This window comes from Camelus bactrianus, chromosome 12 (assembly GCF_048773025.1).
Source record: "Camelus bactrianus isolate YW-2024 breed Bactrian camel chromosome 12, ASM4877302v1, whole genome shotgun sequence".
Lineage (NCBI taxonomy): Eukaryota > Metazoa > Chordata > Mammalia > Artiodactyla > Camelidae > Camelus > Camelus bactrianus.
Window position 1 is genome coordinate 17,990,319 of NC_133550.1, and position 22,419 is coordinate 18,012,737.

Genomic DNA, 22,419 nt, shown 5'->3' on the forward strand with positions numbered 1-22,419 from the left:
TGATGGGGCTGGTGAAGGCATGTGCTGGGGACTGCGATCACATCTATAATCCTGCAAATCTGCCAAACCCAGAACCTCAAAGTTCTCCAAGACTGGGTTATCTAGGTTGTGGTCCAACAGGTAAAAAGCCTACATATATATATATATATATATATATTTTTTTTTTTTTTAAAGAGGCAGCATGGAACAGTGGAAAGTGCAGAGAGAAGATGTGGGTTCCAGTGGCTCTGTCACTCCCCAGTTCAAAGAGCTTTGGCAACTATACACATGAGTTGTACAATGGGGAGTGTTTTCTAGTCTCCCTGACTCAGAAGGTCATGATGGAGATCAAAGGAAGATCTGTGAAAAGATACTGTCAATTACTATGGAATACTTAGTACTCATCTTCTTCCACTATTTGATAAGGTCTATTTTTAAGATCCAAGGTTCACCTGTCTGGCCAAGTAAGCACTACAAAGCTAACTTCTGAGTGAGCAACCTTTTCCAGAGGCTCATGAAACTTCCTGAGGATGTCCCAGGGTGTTGCTCGTTAGAGATTTCCCCTTATACTTTCTTTCTCGTGAGAATCACTGCTAGCTTTCCCATGATGCTTTGGACAAGGAGATTCTTTTACTTTCATTACAAGCAGAGAATTCATCCATCAGACTGGCAGGACCTCCTAAGGGGGCATTTCCTTTCATTGTTTCTCAAGATAGTCCATCCCCAAGATCAAACAATACCTGTCTCTTCTACTTTTTTAAACTTTTCCAGAGAGAAAGTGTCCATAATACTCCCTTAATGAACTGTTTCAGTGCTTAACAAACATCACTGTTTAAAGGTTCTTTTTTTTCCGTTTAGCTTTAGTCCATTTCTCTTGATTCAATTATTGAGAGTTTAAGAGGGGCTGTTTCAGAAATGGGGCAGACGCTATTGCAGCAGCGGACTTGCTGAGCTCTAGTACTGTCCTTCACTGAATAGCTGTGTGATGTTGGGCGAATCAGTTAACTTTCCTCTACCTCAATTTCCCACCTATTCAACTTGTCCCTCTGAGCCATGGTTTCCTCCTCTGTAGAAGATGAATAGCAGTATCTTCCCTGCTGGATGATTTCGCGGGTATCTCTATTATAGAACATTACATTGTAAGTACTATTCATTTATTCATTCTCCCACCGGACGGTGAGCTCTAAGGAAGGAACTACGTCTTTCTCGGCTCTCCTCTCGCACCAAGAGCCGTGCCTAGCACAAAGCCGAGGAAACGGAATAATTCCTAGCAAAGATTTTCCATGGCGGACTTTCCGCGTCCCCCTACAATTCCAGGTCCCAGGATGGACTCTTTCCCAGCTTCCTTCTCTTCACACCAATGTTAGGTGGGGTGGGTGGGTGGGACTGGGGACCAGAACCCAGGGAAGCCGAGACTAAGCTTGCTTGGATGAGGTTCGAGACTGGCTGAAAACGTGGTCAGCCGTGGTCGCGGCCGAGAGGACACCGAGTGGAGATGACGATGCAACTCCAGGCTCCACTTCGGCCCCGTTTTCGTTTGCTGTTTTGTTTTAGCGCTGGGATAAGACTGAGCTCCCCGACACTCTGCGGGAGTAACACGACCGCAGTTGGCGCCCAGGATTTCCCCAGTGCGCCGAGAGAACCGTTGCTGCCCGCGGCAGGCGCTCCCCAGAGCCCCGCAGACCACGGAGAAGTCCTGGCAGGGTCAGCCCAGGTGGGGGTGACGCACCTGGAAGAGGCATTCGCAGCGGGCTGGGTAGAACCACGCCAGCGAGGGGAGAGGGGATGCATCACGGATTATCGCAGGCAGAACCGTGAATCTACACACACATAACCAGCGAAACCTCTCACGCACCGAGGGCAGAGCTTGCCCCGCCCTGCAGACGCCAGTCGTGGAGGACTACCCCGGGCAGAGTCTCCCAGGCAACGGTGCGGTGTTTGATTCCAAGTCAAGATGGTTGCTGTGCAGTTGGAGCTCTTGGCAGGCGAGGACGGGACCTGTGGGCGGGGCCAGGCCGGGGCGGGGCCTTGTCAGGGGCAGGGCCAGGTGCTGGGCTGTCTCTACTTGTCAAAAGGCAGACGCGGAGCCCCAGGCGCCGGGACCGCGGAGCAGCGTGCCCACCCGCCGGACCAGGTGCGGACTCGGGAGCGGAGGGGAGAGGGGAGTCCCAGGATCAGAATTAGGACCTGGATGGGAGCGTCGGGGGGTCTCGGACCTGAGTGTCCGGGTGCAAGCTCTAGCGTCTGGGCAAACTTGGCGACTGAGATCTGGGCTGTCGTGCCGTGAGGCTGGGGCACTGAAGGGACACTGAGTTCTGAGAAAGAGCCAAAGTTCTTGCCAGGCTGGGGAAGGGAGCACCGGCCTCCTCGGTACTCAGGCAGCCTATCGCAGAAATGCTCTTCCAGCACAGTGCTCAGCACTTGGCCAACAAGAAACATTTGTTTCCTTCCTCCGTCAGGGCGCCTTGGCATGGACTGGAGGAATAAGAAAGGAAGAGATTGGTTGTCGACGGTGCTGAGGTCTTCTGGGGGTGGAGTGTGTGTAGCCTTGTTTTCTTGTGAGGCCCACGTATGTTCACCTGTGATGGTGAAGTTGGATCTTTTAAGTAGAGTTTTTCTTTTCCTGATTTTTTTTTTTGAACCACCAATTATTTTAGACCTGGTTGACTCTAGTGCACTGGACTTATTTTTTCAGGACAGCCTGTCCGTAGATGTCCAGAGGAACTCAGGGACAAGTATCTAATTGAGGAGGGAGCTCAGGGAGTAGTTTCTGTTTGGGGAGTGAGGAGCCCCACATCTGTGGGTGGTGGGTGAGAAGAATTTCAGGGTAAGTACCTAAGAGGGACCAGCACATAGTCTCCAGGGGGCAGTGGACACTGCCCACTTCCCGCCATAGACCGCTGAGATCCAGGCTGCCTGAGCCGGGGGAGTCCTGGGTCTCCGACCCCAGGCCCTTCCCGCATCTCCTCCTCCTTCTCTTCCTCCTCTTCCTCCTTCTCTGTGCGGTGAGTGAGTCAGCCTCCTGTCTGGGCTCAGTTGCAGCCAGAGGGGCCAGGGCCCAGGCAAGCATTTGGGCAGGCATTTTCTGAACATTGCAAAAGCTCTCCTGGGCAGAGTTCAGCTCTGCTCCAACTCCCTGCTGGAAGGCTGACTCCCTCATGGCTGGTGGTAGCCACTCCTGAAGGGGACACTGAACACAGCTATGATTATGGCATGGCTATGGTATGATTCCAGAACGATTGCCTGTGAAAGGATTGTGGCTTTGTGGCAAATCCACATCTCTTGTTCTCCTAGGATCAGGAGGTATATCCAGCACAGCAGACTTTTCCAGCCTCTCATTCCATTTCTGCCTAGTGATCTTGTCAGCTACTCATCTCTGTTGGTGAGGTGGATATGTACAAGAAATCAGAAAAGATTCTGGGACAAGGGAAGCCATGGTGTTGACAAAGGTTTTGTCAGGCTAGGAAGTAGGGGTGATTTGCTGAGGTGGAAGTAGATTATCTGGACACTGGAGTCTCAATTCTATGAACCAGGACTGTTGTATATTGCGGGACCTTCCTTATCCCTTCCCTGTCCAAGTGCTGGAAGGAAGTGTGAGTCCTTCTTGAATAGTGTCAGGCTTGTATACAGCCAGACCAGGAGGTAATAAGACTGCAAATGTCTCTCTGGCTTTTTTGGAGGGAGGGGGGGTCTTCAGATCCTTGAGCAGAAATAGGGGCCCCAGAGCTCATTGCCCCCTGCTTAGCGGCCTCTCTGGACACATTAGAGAATCCACAACCAGTCTATGGGGCTGACTCAAACTGCAGAAAACTGGGGAATTCACAGTCTGAGCTCTGGCTGGGTCCCATGGCTTCAGTTTGGCTGTCCCTCATTAGCCCTGACTTGGACCCTTTCCAGGGTAATGGATAAGAAAGGAAGGAAGAGAATAAGAAAAGAGAAGAGTGGGATGAGGAAGAAGGGAAAGAAGAGGGCTAGGAAGCTTTCCTGGAAGCTTTCCTGACCCTTCACAGCTCTTCAGTCAAGGCCATCACACTTTATTTGTGTAAATATTGTGAAAGATCTTCTGCTGTTTAAGGTACCCTGGTTACTTGTGTTTATGGTTTCTCAGTCTTCTTTCCCTGACCTCCTTTGGGGACTAAGTCCCAGAGGAAGCACTAAGAGGACCTCTTGGACCCCCACCCTCCATTCCCAGAACAAGTAGCTGGTGTCCAAACCCAGTGTCTTCCACCTTTGCAGGGAGGGCTATGGCTTGGTGGGCCAGACCAAATGGTTACCCAAGACAGGAGAAGGACTTGCAGGTGTCCATTTCTTCACCCCACTTCTCAGGGAGGCAGCAGACTTTTTTTTTTCCTTTGATAGAGGTCCTGGGGATCGAACCCAGTACCTCACGCATGCTAAGCATGCACTCCACCACTGAGCTATACCCTTCTCCCTCCAGGGAGGCAGCAGAGACCATCCTGGCTGAGACCTGCCTCTGGAACCTCTGTGAGAGACCTGCAGTTGCCTATGTCCAGCAGGCAGGTTCCAGGGGCCAGAGAGCCGGAGTCAGGAGCACTGGAGTCTGAGCTGGGATGGTGTCCCAGTGTGTTGCTGGATAGCATGAGTTCTAGGACTGCAGCTTTCCGTTCATCACTGCTTAAGTCTGTTTTGGTTGCAGGTAAAGAGAAGTAAGGAAATAATAAGATTTTGCTTAAGAGCCTCTTGTGTGCTTGGCATGGTAGGAGGCCCTCTGAGGGAAGACAGGGAGCAGAGCCCACCAGCCCAGACCCCCACCACCACCACCAGACGGTCTGAGCCTAGGAAGGGTTGTGTTTCTCGGGCTCTCCCTCCACCACTGTTCACTTCGGAGGGGATCCAGCTGGGCAGAGGCCAGCCTGGCTGTCACTCTGGACCACGAGAGTCTTGCTTCTAGTTATGCTTTGCTCCAATTCCCCATTGATCCTCTCTTGTCTCAGCTCCCTCTTGGATGTGCTAGAGAGAGTGACCTGTATCATTTACTGCCCAAACTGGGAGACTTTCGAGAGTGAAAGGGGTGAGATTAATAGTTATGTCAGGACGATCGTAAACAACATAAACCAAAACTGCTCAGGGCAAACCAGAATACAGAGGCGTTCTGGTGCATGCCCCTCCAGACCCAGCGGAGGTCACAGTGATGAGGGGACGATGGGTGGGAGTGGGTTTAATGAGGAGGAGATGGGGGTGGTGCTTAATGATGAGGGGAAGGTGGAGGTGGCTTACTTTTGAGGGCAGTCCCAACACCCCAGCCTACCCTGTGGTCTTGTCGCCAATTCCAGTCACTCCCTGAGGGCAGCCCTGCCCTCTGCCACCCTCTCCCAGTACAGCCTCCTGCTCATTCTCTTCCTCTTTCCCGTGACTTCCCTTTACCCTTGACTTGTGACTGGCCTCACCTTTGGTTCTCCTGCCCCACCCCTACCTCAAACAGGGACAGGAAGCCTGCCAACTCCCCTTCAGGTGCCCCTGGGGGAACTGGGATTTATACTGGAGCCAATGCTCAGCCTTGTGCTTCCTCTTTCCTCTTCCCCCAAATCTGCAGCCTCTCCGTTCTGTCCATCCAGCTTACCAGACCTCTGGGGGCCACACCATCCTACAGGACAGCTCAGCATTAAAGGAGGTAAACAGCCAGGAAGGGTGGGGAAGTCCAACCTCACCCGTGTGGATAAAGGGCACAGGTGACTTGTAATCAGGTTCCAGAGAAATGGTAGGCAAAGTGGAGGTCAGAGCTGAGAGAAGCTGTGTCGCAGGAGAGGGAGGCAGTTCCCCTGGACACTGGAGTTTGACTCTTGGCCTGTCTGTTGATTGGGGAAATAGTCCAGAGTAAGGATAGACTGATCTTGCTCAACCCAGACTCTGGGCATTGGTGGTGGTGACTGTATCCTGCTGTGGTGACATGTGGAAGAGAAACTCCCTTCCCTTCTGAGTCCCTGGTCCTTATGGTCCAGATGCTCAGGGTGGGTTCCCTGGAGAGTCCCCAGAGGTCCAGCACAAGAGTGACTATGACCTCAGACGAGGGGGCGGAGCCTCCTTGATGACTGTGTCATGACTGTCTACTCTGGCAGGAAGGAAATCACTCTCATCACCAACAAATGAAAAGGGCAGGTGAAGACCTCTTGGGAAGTCCCACCCTTTGAAGCGACTTGTAGGGAGGGGCGAGGAGAGACCGCCCGGGGTGGCAGGGGTGACAGAGGTGGCAGTGAGGTAGGTAGACGGCAGGAGCCAGGGGCAGAAACAGCAGACATTCGGGGAGTCTGAGTGTGTGTCATGCTTTTGCAAACCTGCTTGGCAGGTCCCATACCAAGGAATAGACCAAGCAGTGTTCCCAGAACCAGATGCCACACAAAGTCCCCATTCTGAGCAGGGGACAGTCCTGGTCCTGAGCAGGGTGTGGGCTGCTGCACCAGCGAGAACCTGGAGTTTGGGCAGGACCCAGCAGCCAGTTCCTGGGGCGCTGCTGCCTCTCACTGGCCTTCTGACAACAGGTTTAAGCTTTCAGGGATTAGGCAAGGTGTGACATTCCAGGCACTGTGGGGCACCCACGAGGCCCAAGGCTCTGCTGGTGACACATCCAATGTGTGCCACCTGTTGGCACTGGAGTTGTAGCTCCAGGAACAGCTACTCACTGAGCACTCGCTCAGTGGTACCAGGCACTGTGCCCCATGAACCGCGTGCACGGCCTCCCAGGCATGCCACAGCCTGCGAGGTAGGAACCACCTCCACGTTCCTTTTACAAATGGGAAACTGAGGCTCAGTGAGGTCGAGCGATGTGCCAGGGTGGCACGGCTGGTGAGTGGGAGAGTCAGGACCCACGCTGGGTCTGTCTGAACTTCTGGGCACCGTGCCACCTCTGGCCTCTGGACACAGGCACTCAGGGCCTGCCTCGCACATAATCAGGGTCTGCATAAATGTTCCCCAGCAGCAGGCTTAGATTTGCCAACCAGTTTGAACAAGCTGTCCTGGGAGCAAGTTCAGTTTGTCCAAGGGTTACTCTGGGGACAGTGACCTCTCAGAAGGAGAGGCCTCGGGGCCCCTCCGGCAGTTTTGGGTACCTTACTCAGGTAAAGACATCAGACAAGAACTCGAGAGAGGGAGCTCTGTGCAGAGAGATGGCAGGGATCAAGTAAGGCTTGGATGACCTGGGTGGCAAATAGGCATCACTCTTTCAATTCAAATAACCCGCTTTATTGATGACCTTCTATGTGCTACGGGCACCAAGGAAGAACAGGTCGGGTCCCATTGGCTGACTGGGCGCTATTCTCACCTTGCTTACCTTTTCCCTTCCTGGCTACCCCTTAAGAAACACTCCTGAACTCACCCACCTGAAAGGAGAAGTGGTCCCAGCCTCATCTGGCAGCCTCGGCCAGGCTCTGTGCGGACCACTTGTCTCCTTTAATTTTCCCAGCTTCTCTTTGCAGTAGGTCACTATCATTCTCTCCAGCAAGGAGGTGGGAAACCAAGGTTTCAAGAGCTGCAGCAACCTGCCCTAGACCGTGAAGTTATCCCATGTTCACAGCTCTCCACAGCTTGCCGGTGCTGGGCCGGGTGCCTGGAGACAGAGGTAGAAGGAGGAGAAAGTGCTCAGCTACCCCTGGGCTACAGTTCCCCAGGTGCCTTGGTATACGACTGAAATTGTAGGTACTGCCATTAGAAGCTGGGCAAGCAGCCTGGTGGAATGAGAGAAACACCGGGGGTTGAGTGAGACACACTTGGGTTCAGATCCTGGCTCTGACACTTTCTGGTTCGTGACCTTGGACGTGTTTCTTAATCTCTTTGAATCTCAGTTTCCTAATCCATAAACTGGGATAAGAATCACTCCCTTGCAGAGTTGTGTGAGGATTAGGGATGATACAAGTCAAGCGCCAGGCACGAAGTAGGCACTGGAAAATGCGTGCAGACAGTCATTGGGTAGATGTGTGCTGAGGACCTACTGTGTGCCAGGATCTATTCAAGACACTGGGAATTTAATGGTGAAAAAACAAAACAAAACAAAACAAAACAAAACCTCTTGCAATTGTTTTCAAATCTCTTAGACCAGAAAATCATCATTGTGAGAGGTCCCTTTAGAATCTAGGAATGGCTCTCTTGGTGCCCGGCTAAACTCAGACTCAGTAAGTTGGTTTCTTTTTCGGTCCTTTGTTAGCTGATGAGCTCAGAAAAGTTGCTTGGCTTCTCTAGGACTCAGATTCTTAAATCCTTTTTGTTTACTTTTTATACTGTGAAATTGATCATACACAGAAGAGTATACAATAATATAAAATCCTGTACCCTCCACCTAAGTTCGGAGTGGAACATTTACAGAACCTTAAAAGCCCCCTTTCCTCTTCCTATTTGCATCTCCCTCCTCACTCTCCACCTCACTGTAAGGAATATTATGAATTTTAGAACTAATTTCCTTGCTTTTTGGGGGTAAGTTATCATCTCTGTATGTTTTACAAAACAATATATGATTTAGTTTTATGTGTCTTAGTTTACATACAAGCATGTTCCCTTTGATGCACTTTTTTCACTCAGCATCATGTTTCTGAGCTTCATCTGTGTTGAAGCACACAGCTGGAGTTGATTCGTTTTCACTGCAGTGTCGTAGTCCATAAGAATATGCCACCGTTGGTACATCCTTCCTCGTGTTGATGAACATTTGCGCTGTTTCCAGTTTGGGGCTGTTGTGATAATACTGCTAGGAAGATGTTGTGCTGATCTCCTGGGGGGTGTGTGGGCATTTCTCTGGGGTACATCCCTAGGAATGGAAGTCTTGGGTCACTTGGAATTCCATGTTTGGCATTACCCTACAATGCCAAACTGTTTTCCACAGTGGTTGTACCAAAAACACGCCTACAATTGGGTAAAAGTTCCCATTCTTCCCCGTCCTTTTCAACACTTGGTGTAGACTTCATTTCTAGAATGAAAAAGTTGTACTAGATGAGATTCTAAAGTCTCTTTCAACTGTAAGAACCGAAGAACCTGGTGTCTGGCTCTGCGTGTGCCTGTCTGATGTGTTGTGCCCCGATGGCCCCATAAATGCCACAGCCTGACTCTGAGAGCCCTGGGTAGGGTCCTCGGGTGCAGTTGAAACCCTTCGTCCTTGGGCTTCCACCAATAGTGGGTGAGGGAATCCCATCCTCCCCAACACTTGGCGTTCTGTCCAGTTCAACCAAGAGGCTGATGTCAGGGCTGAGCATGTAACAGGCACTCAATTCATATCTTATGGAATTGCATTTTTTCCAAGTGGGTTGGGAGGAAGGTATATTTTCCCTGAGCATTAATTTCAAGAACAAGACGTGGAAGTATCAGAGTCATGTGTGTGCTAGCTAATGGAAGCACATAGGGCTGGGAAGAGTGATGGGATTTACTTCTGTCCGGGGCATCTTGATCGTTTAAAGGCTCCAGGTGAGTTGAACTGAAGTTAATTGTCTCCACTGTCCAGCTGTTCCAAGTCTGTCCTTGATCTTTGACCCTCTGACTTGTTTGACTGAAGAAGCAGAGGGTGGTTGGAAGGTGAAGTGAAGAGAACAGTGGGTGCTGGGTGGAAAGGAGCAGAATGTCCCACAGAGAGTCCCCTCCCCTTCCCAGGGTTGAACATTCTGCCTGGGGGTGCTGATTTAAAAGGTGTTTGATGTACTCAGAGCCCTGGCCACATAAACAGCCACATAAACAGCCAGCTGCCCACTCACCCAGCCACCCACGGGACAAAAGAATGTGGCTGGCTGGGCAGTTGCATGGGCCACCCCAGCCCACAATCCTGTAATTACCCATCTAGTCTGTGCCTGTCAGCTCCGAGGGTAGGTGAGCGCCTCTGCCTGGAGCCTCTCTTGGCCACCAGGCCCATGCTGGGCTCAGCAGCAGGGCCCCACCTATCCTTCAGTTTCCCCCAACCCCCAACTCTACCCCCGTGTCTCTGTATACCAACCTTTGACCCTTCTGGGGCTAACATATCATATAATAGCTGACAGTCATAATAAACCAACTGGTTATTGTCACTTAATACATTCCAGGCACTGAGTTAAATGTTATTCATACGTCTTCTCCTATATGCTTCTCAATAATCCTATGAAGTAGGAAATATTATTATCCCCTCATTACAGAAGAGGAAAGAAACTGAAGTTCAAAGAAGTTAAAAGGCTAAATTTCTTCCCCAAAGCCATCGAGCTCCCAAGTCAGAGCCAGAACTTAAATTCAGGTCTTTCAAAGACCAAATGTATGGTCCTTCTGCACCTACTCACTACCTTTCCCACACAGTGTCCCTGTCGCTCAGCCCGGTCTTCTCCCCTCCCCGTTCTGTCTGAGGAGGGCTGGAAAAGAGGCTGCAGGTGGTGCCAGTGGAGAGTGAATGGGACAGTTCCAGGCTGGCCGGGATGATGCTGGAAAACACCTTCGGGGCAGAGTTCTTTGTTCCAAAAGGCTCTGAATTTCCGGACTTCTGCCAGAGGCGGGAAGTTACTTCTGCCCAGCCTATATGGCAAGCGCTGCCAACTTCTCGGTTGCCATGATGTTAAGACGTGGGGGATGGGCTGCCTCAGGTTAAATTCCATTATAATGAACACCATCTAAGATCTGAATGGCTTTGTTGAAATGGAATTATGTTAACCTGGGTGCAGTGGGAGCACTCTGGTATGCAGCCCGAGAAATATTCCTCGTGCATGTTAATTCCCTGCAGTGTCTCTTAGTGTGGCTCTGGAAATACTTGGAGACAAGAAGGAGAGTCAGACGCACCCTGGTTCCTCCTTGAATGCCAAGCTCCCCAGTGGTTGGGCGGGGCTGGGAGGGGAGAGCTTTATGCTCAGCTCTACCGACAGAGCCGTGACTGTTCAATTGTTCATTTCCCCTGCTGTGGTGTGTGCCCTTGAGAACAGGTGTGACTTTCATCTCTGAGGTGTCACCACACCACACAACACCTAACTCATCACAGATACACTCAAGAGATGTCTACTGGTTGGAAATATGTTGGTAGGTAGACCAGGTCCCCTAAGCTAGAAAGGTGTTGAAGGGCAATTGCTTCATATGACTAAAACATCCTTTAAAAGCTGGGCTGCAACTCAGATGAATTCTCCGAGTTATTGAACCAATTGTGCAAATAACAAGCACTAACACTTACTGAGCGGGGACTGTGTGTCGGGCGCTGTACTGAGCATTTTACATGCATTATCTCGTTTAATCCTCCCAGATGAATGAGATACTCTTTTGGTGGGGAAGGGGGGTAATTAAGTTTATTTATTTTATTACTTTTTTGGAGGTACAGGGGATTGAACCCAGGACCTTGCACATGCTAAGCATGCATTCGACCACTGAGCTATACCCTTCCCCTCAGAGTCTCTTCTCTTAACTGTCCCCCTGACCACTGAGCTCCACTGTCACTGAGGCTGGTTCCGAGGACAAGGGCTGGAGGGTAACAGTGAGTGCAGACCCTGGTGGGTTGGACCGGAGGGCACAAGCTTGGGGGGAGCGGCATCCCCGCCTCAGGCCAGCAAGCTGGCCACAGGAACAACAGCACAGTGTAGCCAGATTATCCAGTATTTTTTGTAGAGAGCTGGGCATCCAGATTTTTTTTCAAAAGTGAAATCTCTTTTTTTTTAAAAGCAGTGACAACTAATTTAAAAATGTATAATCCTTGGTGGTGATGGTGGGGCAGAGGAGGGGTGGGAGTCACAAACAGAACTCATCTGTGGTCCAGTTTAGCCTGCAGGCCTCCCATGTGTCCTCTGGTAGTTTCTTTAACCGATGACTGTTGCCTCCAGTGGGGCCAGGAAAGCCCTAGTTTATACAGAATTCCTCATCAAAGGCATGAATGATCGCTCTTCAAGGGTACCCCTCCCGGAGCGTGATAATCCTTTATAATGTGGAGTGCTTCTTTTGGAGAGTTCTAATGAAATCTTTCCATCTGGTGATGGTCCAAGAATGAATCCTCCCTTTTCCTCTTAACCCTCTCCCTCCCGCTTTCCCTCCCACCATCCTTCCTCCGCCCTTCTTCTTCCCCTACTCTGTCTTCCCAGTCAGATATTTTTCCATAGACATTAGAAGGAAAGTTCTGTGGAGAGAAATCAAAAGGAAATTAATAGTCAAAGAAAGGGTCTCTAAGCAAAAAAAAAAAAAAAAAGTGGCATTTTTGGATTGGGCTCCATTCAGAATGAATGATGCTTATCAAGCCAGATATGAAACTCTTTGCACTGTGGGCTCTCCCAGGCTATGAGGACCTCATGGCACTGGAGAGAGGCTCGTGCTCCATGTAATACTTCAAAATATTTTCTCATGACAGCCTTCTACTTTTTCACTTTAATACCTGAATGTTGTCCTCCTCCCCCTCTTAAATATCTGAGAAATATCTGGAAGAATAATAGTAAACTAATAACTAACATTGTTACGGAGCATAACAATTTTTATAACACACTTTTAAAATCTTATCTTAGCTGATGCAACAATCCTGTGAGACAGGCAAATGGGTGTAGCGTCCCTTTTTTGAGACTTGGTGAAGTAGCGGTGTTTAATTCTTTTCCTTCCACTCCGCAAGAGAGCGGTAGCCATGAGGGATTGAAGCCTGGTATGCAAGGAGCCCCTGGCTCCCCCAGGCCTCCCGTCACCTGTCTCCCTCACTCGTCACCTGATGTCCACAGGTGGGGGTGGGTGAGTCCCGAACCCCTGACTAAGGTCTCCACCTCCCTGGAAACGGTGCCCCAGGGGGAGTGTGGCGAGGGCATGAGGAAGGCCCTAAACCAATGGGTGGCCCGCCGCCAGCCTCCTCTCCATGCCTACCCCTGCTGCCTGTCTCCCTGAGCTATTGTTTCCAAAGTTGGGCAGAAAATAGCTCACTCTGGAGAATTATTTTTGTCTCTGTTAAACTTCAATCCTGGCTGATGAAGAGCCTGGCTGCAGAGTTATTTTTCAGGCCGGGGGCAGTTCTGGGAAGAGTGAGGGGTATGGGAGCAAAGGGGAAGTGGTAGGTGGAGGGACGCCTTCTCTTCCCCAGGGCCGTGATGACCACAAGTGCTGGCCTCCTTCCTTAGAATGCCACTCATTGGGCCGCCTGACTAGTGGCCACTCCAGCTGACCGTGAGGAGCCTGCCCAGCCAACTGAGTTTCCCTCACAGCTCCTTTCATTCAATGCAAGCTCTGAGCTGATCCATCAGATTCCTTCTCCAGGGACATTTGCCTCTGCCTGAAGGTGTGTTGAGTGTAGGGAGTGAAATTCTGTTACCTGGTGCAGAGGCCCAGGTGGGCAGCTCCAAGGGTGCAAACAGCTAACCGCTGGGAGGGAAAGAGGCTGTTGGTCTGGAGACTTCGGTTTCATTCCTCTGGTGCACTGAGGCAGCACTGAATGCTGCTCTGTGCACCAAATCTGTTCCATCTTTGCCTCTGAGAACCAAAGGAAAAACAAGGAAGAGGAAGATGGCTAACGGGCAGGGCTGGGAGAGGGGTGTTTTAGTTTGGAGGGTGTTCGTGGGGAAGACAAAGGCCACTATTTCCTACCACTCTGTGGCCCCAGGGAAGACTCCTCCAATGGTTTGGCCCAAAGTATGGAAACAAGAGGGTTATCTTCAATGATAGCTCTACGGGGGAGGCTGAGCTTGGGTCACATTGGCCAACAGAGTGCATGGACATCTGGACTCAGAGTATGGACTGGCAGTTACCCACCCGTGCAGGGGACTTCCCACACGTGTCCATGGTGCAAGCTGTTTGTGACCATCGTGTGTGTGTGTGTGTGTGTGTGTGTGTGTGTGTGTGTGTGTGTGTGTGTGTCTGATGCTCTCAGAGGGATTCCTGGCAACCGGGAAATGACCTTATTGACTGGGAGAGGGGAGTGAGCCAAGCAAGCTGGTGGAGGCAGGTTTGGGGACCACTCAGCTGTGTGCTAACTCAGCCGTCCCTGTGCCCAGCAACCAGATCTGGCCACCCTGGGCAGATGGATGTGTTAAATGAGGATTGACTGGTGATGTGCAGCTGAATTGTTCACAACTGCCCTTGTTGAACTTTTCTCTCACCAAACATAGGTTTTCCTGTTCCACTGGGCTGAATTTTCCAGAATTCTCTCCTCTACCTCTTCCTTCCAGCTCAGTTACTGGTGGCACCATTCCTGGGGTGAAGCACCCCCACCACGGGAGGAGAGGGGTGTGCACCAGCACTGCCGAAGAGGCCTGCGGCCTTGCTGACCTGGGGGGCCCTTGCTCAGGGAGCCATGGGGAAGGAGGCCCATTTCTCCTTCCTTCACGACACTCAAAGTTGATTCAGGTTGGACTGGAAATCTGAATAAAGTGTGAAAGTCTTCTGTTTCAAAATACCATTGTAATATTTTGAAATTCCTGGTATTCAAGACTAACAACACAGAAGAGAGAGAGGATGCCTTTGGGTAAATGGGCTCCTTATGGGACTGGAGCTGCCTGGTAGAACGTTATCCCAGCTCCGCCCATCTCAGAGGACCCTGGGGTCCCTCATGGATTCTGACATGGGCCTCATGATCTATCCTGGGATAAATGAATGGCTTTCCAGGGCTGCCAAGAGCAGGGGGCATCCAGGATTCCAGGCCCACTGAGCAGGCCAGCCCAGTGTCTAGGTTAGGGGCCGCCCTGCTGCTGCCCTCCCTGCCACCTCCCGGCACCAGCCTCGCGGCCTTTGCCGGCCTTTCCCGGCACTGTGTCCTCTGCTGCCCGCAGTGGTGGGTGGGCGTAGGGTGAGGAAGTGCCGCTGCTCTGTGGACAGACAGAGGGCATCACGGGGCTGCTGAGTTTCAGGTCCCACGATGGGGAGAACAGATGCATGATAAGCCGTGGGTGACAGAGGAGATAGGCGAGAGACGCAGGAGGTGAGAGAGTGAAAGGAGAGGGGATGGGGGTGGGCAGAAGCGGTTAGTCATCAGTACACCTTGGGAGCCACGGCCGCATCTTCATCGTGGAGGGAAAGTCCAGATGTGTAGCTCAGCTTCTCTGCTTGTTGGGAAGAGATTAGAACAATTCATTTCTTCCCACCTCGAGCAGCCAGATTTTGGGGAGCCACAGCCAGTTGAGGGGGGTCAGTTTTCCCCAGGTCAGCAGAGATGGGGCTTTCGGGGCAATGTTGGTTTGGAGTGGAGCCTTTGGGACCGAGAGCAGGCTGCCTGCCCTCCATGGCACCTCTCTGGGCCCTGAACTCTCCGGTGATTGTACTAACAGCAGAAGCTGTTCTAATAATGAGAGCTAATGTATAAAGCTACGGTGTGGCAGGTGCCATGCTGAGTTCTTTGTAGAGATCTTGGTTCCCACAACAGCCCTGTGACCCAGGCACTATCATGTCCCTGCTTGTAGATGAGGACACGGGGATGAACTTTGGGGGAAGCTGGACAGTAGTCAGGTAGCCAAGGGCATTAGGCTGACCAAGGTGGTTGTGGAAGTGAGCAAGGGGTCTGATGCCAAGGACCCCAAATTTCTTGCTCAAGGCTGACAGGACCTGGGGCTTGGGTACAGCCTTTCCCACATGCAGGAAAAGTCTGAGTGACACAAAGATCACATTAATCCCAGAGGAAAAACGAGGAAAAGAAGGCTGGCTAGGGTGAGAGGTGGGGGGTGGAAGATGGACCTCAAAACCGTCTGCCTGAGCAGGGGTGAACTTGGGCCTACGTGAACTTGGGCTGGGGGGCCAGCAGGAAGAAAGACGCTTAGGCTGGGCTGAGGCCACGAGGTACCAAAAACTGGGCTTAGGAGAAAGAAGCAGCTCTCTCCTGTTGTCGTGGGGCCATGATTGGTTTTGTTTTGTTTTGTTTTGTTTTGTTTTGTTTTGTTTTGTTTTGAAAATCGCATTTAGCCATCAGTTGCATCAGCAACACGAGGGGTTTGCGTGTCCACCAGAGTAGGGCTAGACCCGCTCTCCCTGTATTTTTGGTGCTCTCCTTTTGGGCTGCCTCAGTGTCTATTCCGTGGTCTCCAAGCCACTGGACAAAGAGCCTTCTTGTCCCACCAGCTTCCACCTGGCCCAGGTACCCAAGGGAAGTACTCCCACCCTAGTGTCCCAGGAAAGCCACCTAGAGGAGGGGGAGAGCAGGCCAGGTGTCCGGCTTCCCTCTAAAATATTTCTGGATGGTCTTGAGTCCTCACCCATTTCTTCAGGACACAGGAGCTAGAGTTGGTCAGGCAGGAGCGAGTAGGTACCCTCACCCCACTCTGTTTTTCTGAATTGCTTGTAAGGATGCAGTCATTGATGGGTGGTCCCACTGCAGTCTACATCAGGACCTTCCCCGTGGCTCCCCCGCAATTCTCCTCCTCTGAAGAATGAAATCCGTGCTCCCTTCTGTGACCCTTTGCTCTCCCACGTCACTGTGCCCCTGGGAAGCTGCTCGGGTGGGTGATGAGAGGTCTTGGGACCTGGCCAGGGTGGAGACAGAGAAGCACTCTCCTTCGCCGTGTGGCCTTGGCAAGTCACTTCCCCTCCGGTGGTCTCAGTTTCTTCAGCTGTAAAACCAGAGAGACTGGGCTGTAATTGATGAACGGGCCTCTTCCCTGTGCTTCACCGGCCACTGTCGCTGCCCACGCTTTCCGGCAGTGACAGGGCATGGCCTGCCTGTTACCTGGAGAGCAGTAATCAACTCAGAAATCTTGTTGACAAAGCTGAGGGCTGAGTTTCCACTGGAAAAAAAAGCAGCTTGCAGGAATAATTGTCATTGATAAGAAGTGGAAATGTATCTAAGTAAGCTGTGTGTCTCCTGCCCCACTGCCGGGGCCCCGTGAACTCCTGCCTCTGGGTTCTGCTCAGCTCCAAGAAGCTGCCAGTGCTCCCAAGAGTGACAGGACAACCCACTACGAAAGAGTCTTGATGAATGGCTGGTGGAGTGGGAGCTGGTAGCGTGGTTTCTATGGAGTGACCTACTAACATTTGACCCTGTTTGCGATGCCAGTGGACTGCCATGACCTCTACCAGCTTCTCAAAGGTGAAGTATATTCCCCGAAGCATTAGTTATGAAGCTCCTTTAACGGTCAACTTATTCCTGCAACTGCTGGGTCATCAGCCACTTAATTTCCTGTCCTTTAGTCATGAAATAGTTTCATCCGCCTCATGCATGTTCCTAGAGCTGTGGTGCTGGGGGCTGGCCTCCCCTGGGAACAACTGAGTGGAGGACAGAGATGGCAGACAGGTGTGGCAGAGCCGATGCAGCTACTTACATTTCCACAGCGCCCTTTTCTTGGGCTGGAAACTGTTCCTTCCAGGTGAAGGCCAAGGAGGCAGACGCCATCTGCACTCACCACCTTACTCATGCCCTCGTGGGGCTCAGGATCCTACCTGAGACGTTGATGACATCTACATCAAAATTAAATGGAATCAGGCTAGCTTCCCTCTGCTTCTCCCCTGCAACCTCACAGACGTCATAAACTGTAGATTTTTCTATTTTTTCATAACAATTTCACAGCAGATGAGGAATGGGGCTCTTTTACTAATGTGCATGGTGGCACCATGTGGTGAACCTGCCAACCCTTCCTCCAGAGACCCTGTGGGAAGGGCCCAGTAGGTTCAGTGTAGGTTCACTGTAGACAGCTGCAGGGAGCTAGTCTAGGGCCAGTGATTAAAAACCACGGGGCTATTTCATCTGTGCATAATGAAGAACTTTCTAAGCATAGAGCCATCCAAAGAGGGTGGACTGCCATGGGAGATAGTTCTCCATCAGAAGAGATGTACAGGCTAAAAAACTGGCTAGAATATTATCGAAGGAATTTAAGATGGTTGGACTAAGTGGAGTTAAGTTTCCTTCTAATCCTGAGATATTCTGAGATGACTGGTCTCCAGTGGGTTTTATATGGGACATTGTTGTCTGCAAAACACACTTTCAAAACATTCTCACCCCTATTTAAAATATGCATGTATGTGGAGGAACTGGGGAGCCGGGGGCAGGGGGAATGAAAGAGTGAGAATAATTTCTAATTGTTTAGTACACTTCCCTCTCCCTTTGCCCTCTCCCCTTGCCCTCTCCCCTTGCCCTCATTTTCACTCTATTCTCCCTCATATTCTTCTGGGAGGTAATGCTGAGACTGTTCTGGAAAAAGAATATGGGTCTATATTGGAGACGATGGAGAAGGAAGAAAGGGGCTACCTCAGCTGGCCGTGATACCGCTGTGCCTGCCTTATACTAGAACAAAGACACAGCAAGTAAAAAGTAGGGTAGGTCACTCTGCGTACAGCACTCCGTGGGCAGGGTTGCAAGGATGATGCAATGAAAACAGCAAGAAAAGGGCGTGCACGTGTAAGCGCAGATGCAGCTATGGCTGGTGTGCTCCGGAGAGAGCCCAACGTGTGGGTGACTCTGTGTGCGTCAATTTTAGTAAGAAGAAGAATTTTCTTCCCCTCTGCTGGGAACCACTAGCTTTCCGTTTCTTTCTAGGAGGAGGGGAAGCTTTGAGCTAATATCAAGAATTAGGCGGGAGGATATAGCTCAGTGGTAGATTGCATGCTTAGCATGTACAAGGTCCTGGGTTCAATCCCCAGTCCCTCCATAATACATACATACATACATACATACATACCTAATCACCGTCCCTCCCCCACCAAAAGCAACAACAACAACAAAAGGAAAAAAAAAAAAAGAATTAGAAAGCCTTTTTTGATCACTCCTGCCCCAACCCTGCCGAGGGAGGCCCCTCTCCTGGGCTCCCAGTCCCCACGGGACCCAGAGGGGCCACATCCCTCATGCCTGTCCTGCTCCTTAGCGCCTGAGGGTGGGTGGGCCTCACCTGTTACTGCGGGGGGTCTGAGACAAAGCGCAGTGTGGGAAACTCACTTCCTGAATGGTCTTAAGGCCTTATCATCATGGCCATGGAGTTGCATACCTCCAGAGCTAGAAAAGACCTGAGAAGTCAGACCTCTGTCCACCACTTGGTCCTCCCAGAGTCGCAGCTTACCGCCCTCCGGACTCCAAGGAGGGTCCAGGGAATGCGGGGGAGTTAAACTGAGCCCAGCAGCCCTTCGATTCTCGTCTTGCCAGCGCTCTGCCTGGGACACCCTGCAGCCCCCACCCCACGAGACTGTCTTAGGTGGGACTCTGACTGGGGATGCCCATTCCGCAGAAGCTGCTGGGAGATGGGGTGCCTGTTGTGTGAGCTGATGGGCAGACATGTGGGAGAGGCAGTGGTTGTGGCTTCGATGACTGGAAGGAAACACATTATCTCCTCATTTCTTGCGAAGGCAAGGTCAGGCCCAGGGTCAGTCTCAGGCGGGGGTTCGGGTGTGGGATGCAGACCTGGGAGGAATGGAAGCCAGGGGCTTTCTGCAGAGCTGAGCTCCCCCCCCCCCCCCGCTTCTCCGAGCCTCCATGCTAGGGCTTCCTGGATTTCTAAAGCAGGGGTGGGAGCAGGTGGCGTGAGGGACAGCCCCAGCAAAAGCAGCGGGGTGTTCTTACACTCAGAGCATGACTTGGGGGTGGGGGATTGTATGACGTGGCAAAGGGGGGGGGTCCTTTTAAACTGGGTTTTTTTTCCGCTTGTCTTTTTTTCACCCTGTGTCTTTGCCCCACTTTCCATGCACTTGGACCTATAGGCTAAATCTAGGACAATCTCTCCTCAAAGGGTCCTCCAGTAATGCAAAGTTGCATGGGGTGGAGAGGCCCATCTGCTGAGTGGGGTTTCCCCAGATAAGAGGGGCTGGCTGGCAGAAGAGGGGATCCAGGCTGATTTGGGGAGCCCTGGGAGGAAAAGTGCTACGACATTCTTCCATTATGACCCAGGAATTGCCCTCCTTGTCCCTCCCTGACTTAGTGGAAGTGAAAGGCGTCTGGGGCTTGGGGTGGGGAATGACTGAGACCTTAAGAAATGTGGCAGAGCAGAGACTCGGGGCTAAGCTGCCTCCACTCAAATCTGGGCCCCAAAGACAGTCACCTTCTCTGTGCCTCAGTTTCCCCAGACCTAAAATAGAGATAATAGTACCTGCCCTCGAGGTTGTTGTGAGGATGAAATGAGTGAGTACCGGAAGAGCCTGGAGCAGGGCCGGGGGGGAGTGTCAGTGTCCGTACTGGTGATCACCGCGGCAAGGGGAGGTATTGCAGGCAGCCTATCCCCGTGTGGCTCTTGGCACCACCAGGGGACCTTAGGCAAGTCACTCAAAGTGCCCTGGAGTTTGGTTTTGCCATCTGTAACAAGGGGACTGCTCCTCCCCTCACTGCAGTGTTGGGGGGGTCACCTGTGGGCCGGTTACTGGGCTAGCACTTGGTTAATGCTCATATATTTCCTTCTCAAGGTCAGGGCTTGTGGTCTCCCTGGACCTCAGGTCTGATGTCTGAATGTCTTAGGGGTTGAGGGCAGTAAAGCAGTGATCCCTTCTGTGCCCACTTGCCCCTCACCTCAGCCTTCCTGACGAGCCAGCAGGGAGTCTGGGGAATTGCTAAGGCCACGAGGTAGAACTCAGAGGAGCCTGGTTGGCTGGGGGACCTTGAGCAGTACAGGGGGAGGGAGCCAAGGAGAGCCTGGCTTGGGGACAAGTGGCAACATGTCTGTCCCCAGCAGTTACACCTCCTCTACCCACAGTCCTTGGGAGTGGGTCAGCCCAGCTGATGTTCCCTCAGGACGGTCCTCCAGTACTTTCCTCAGATGTTCCTAGGAGGCTGGCAGGGCCTGAGGGGGTGGCACATGGGTCAGTGGGCTGACAGTTCTAGGACAGGGCTCAGGTCTTCGTTGCCTCTTGGGCTCTGTCCTTCCCTGCCTAGTCTGGCCACTAGGAGGCAGAGAAACAAAAGCTGGGGGTCTGAGCCTTCCCCAGTTGGGGTTTGCCTTAAAGGCCTTTGCCAGGGCTCAGGGGCAGGGACTTGCATGTCTGTTATCTCCCCAGCCGCCTCCGATTGGTGTCAGCGAAGGGAGAAAACGTATTTGTGTGTGTGTGTGTGTGTGTATCTGTCTGGGTGGACAAGCAGGGCTGGGTGTGGGTGGAAGTGGGAAGGGTGAAATTTCACTAGCCCCACCTTAGTGACCCATCATGCCACTAAGACACAGAGTCTGGGCCCTAAAGTCAGCCCTCCTTCAGCCTTCACCGAGGCCGGGGGTGTTGAGTAGTCTGGGGAAGAGCTAAAAGTGGCAGAAAACATCCTGTTTGAAAGCAGTGCGTTGCTGTATTTAACCCCTGCAGCACCTGCTCCGCCTACAGCAGGTCTCCACAGACAGGAGATCCCAGACACCTGTCTTTGAAGCCACCCCAAGAGGCCAAGCCCTGGGCTGCCATCCTAGCCCACACCATTCCCAGCTCCCTGAGGCTCCTCTGCAGTGGCCCGAGATGCCAGTCCCCTTTCACGCCCTCAGCAGCTGCCAGGCCACCCTCTGGCTCTGCTTCTCCAAGCATCCCTAGTCTGGGGTGGGGGCCATGGGAGCAGTTGAGCTTCCTTAGAAGAAGCCCTTTCTCCCTCCCAACACCCTTTGCAGCAGGGAGGCTGTTTCCTTTTGCCCACATGCTGGATGCCACCTCGCACCCCTTGCTGCTGCTCTTGCTAACCCCGGCCTCAAGGGAGGGCCGTTAGCTCCTGCCCACCTCCGCCCTGCTGGTGATGCATGACACGTCTGCCCCCAACAGATAGATCACTTCTGTCAAGTTATCAGTCCTCCATCTGGGGACTAAAGTCCCTGGGAAGGGCCTCTCATCCCCGCCTGATGGGCTCTCTAGAGCTCTAGCAGGTGAGGGCAGTGCTGAGCTGTAGATAAAATGTTTCCCCTTTTTCATTTCAGAGTCCTTTTGGCTGGAAGTGTCTGTGAGACCTCACAGAAGGGCACTCCTGGGCTCGACTTCCCTGCCCCCCCAGCTCCTTCAGGTGGGTGTTTCCTCATCAGCCAACCTCCTGGCTTTCTGATTCCCAGGGATGAGGGCAGTGGCGGGTGGTGCTTGGGAAAGCCGAGGGCAGAGGGAGGAAGAGATACTCCCCTGCACTTGGCAAATGTGGGTAGGTCCTGGGTCAGCAGGGTCTGCAGCAGCCCGCAGCTGCCTGGATCCAGGACTGGGTGGGGATGGGGGCTCAGAGGGAGGGATTCAGGGAGAGGGGCTTGTGGACCTCCAGGCCAGGACCCCAGGGGGCCCACCAGCTTGGCCACAGACCATTTCCTATCCAGCTCCCATCTCCTTTCTCTCTCTTGCCCTCCAGTCTCTGCTTGTTGTTCCCGGCACTGCCAGCTGTCAGGCCACAGATGCATGCCTGGGCCTCTTCTCAGCCTCTGAACTCTGGTCCTGGGCTCTGGCTTCTTGGTAGCAGCACATAACCCCAAGCAGGGCTGAGTTGTCCCTCAGCTCACCTGCAATGGCCCTCTTTACTGTGGGCCTTCTGTCTGGCCTAACCCAGTGCCTGAGTCCCCACCCCCAGGGCCAGGAGCCTTCCTGACATCACTGTGCTGCAGGAAGGCCCAGCTGTCATGCTGTGGTGTTGTTGTTGTTGCATCTCTCTTGCACCATGACATCTCCAATGAGCCCATATGATGCTGAACACTTGTACTGATTTGACTGAGTTCTCTACACCCCCAC

The 22,419-nt window shown here is 52.2% G+C and overlaps 1 protein-coding gene across 1 annotated transcript in view; it reads left to right on the plus strand.

Annotated features, from left to right (window-relative positions):
• Positions 1-2,009: 2,009 nt before the first annotated feature.
• Positions 2,010-22,419, plus strand: part of VDR (vitamin D receptor) — a 54,902-nt gene continuing 34,492 nt past the window's right edge. The window contains exons 1-2 of the mRNA XM_074374970.1: positions 2,010-2,113; positions 21,636-21,718. The gene's annotated coding sequence lies outside the window, so the exon portion shown is untranslated. The remainder of the gene's footprint in view (positions 2,114-21,635; positions 21,719-22,419) is intronic.